Source organism: Lampris incognitus, unplaced genomic scaffold, assembly GCF_029633865.1.
Source record: "Lampris incognitus isolate fLamInc1 unplaced genomic scaffold, fLamInc1.hap2 scaffold_158, whole genome shotgun sequence".
In the NCBI taxonomy this organism is placed as follows: domain Eukaryota; kingdom Metazoa; phylum Chordata; class Actinopteri; order Lampriformes; family Lampridae; genus Lampris; species Lampris incognitus.
The window spans coordinates 119,171-119,908 of record NW_026611123.1 but is presented as its reverse complement, the minus strand read 5'-3'; the positions used below and the strand labels follow the sequence as shown (position 1 = coordinate 119,908).

The 738-nt window shown below is 39.7% G+C and overlaps 1 pseudogene; it reads right to left on the bottom strand.

Annotated features, from left to right (window-relative positions):
• Positions 1 to 312: 312 nt before the first annotated feature.
• On the bottom strand, positions 313 to 511 carry LOC130132697 (small nucleolar RNA U3; annotated as a pseudogene).
• Positions 512 to 738: the final 227 nt, after the last annotated feature.

Sequence of the window (738 nt, the reverse complement as noted above, 5' to 3'; positions counted from 1 at the left end):
CAGAGCCAACGCATGTCAACCGAGTGCCTTCGCCAGCACCCACGTGCTGGCTTACAGATACCCCCAGGTTTAGGTATATGGATAGAGTTTAATGGGTTAAGTATAAGGTCAATTTGGATGTTTATTCTTTACAATCGATCTCCCGTTGTCTTGTATCTTGATTAGTTTTTCCTGTTTTAAACTTGAAGAGTTGTTGGTGGGTTTTGCAATACAAATATTTTTTTTTGGTTGAATTGAACTTTTCTGCAATTTAATTATTTAGGGTTAGGACTAAGTTTTAGATAAAATTAATTGATGAATTTCTGCATTTTTACCACTCAGAACATGTTCCTTCCCTTGATGTTCCCATAAAAGGAACACTGAACGGTCACCAAAAGCATAGCGCGTGTGATTAAACTACTTCTCTGTACCAGCTTCGTGCGCAGGAAGAAGCACCCCAGCTCATCATCGTGGGTGGCGGGACTCACTTTAGAAAAGCATTTCTCAAGATAAGAACTAAACAAATTATCCCCAAGATTAGGATAAGGTTTGGCTAAACTTAACGGGTGGCTCTATATCTTTCGGCTAGGGTATGGGGTTTTAATCTGCTCTGGTAGACAATCCTACAGAGAATGCCACAGCAATTAGAGACCAACTCTTCATGGCAGCCAAGCTAACTACAACAATGGTATTTCTGATGGAAAGTACAGAGCTTCTCAGAGTAATACTTTTGCATAAAATTAACAGACAGTGCTTTCT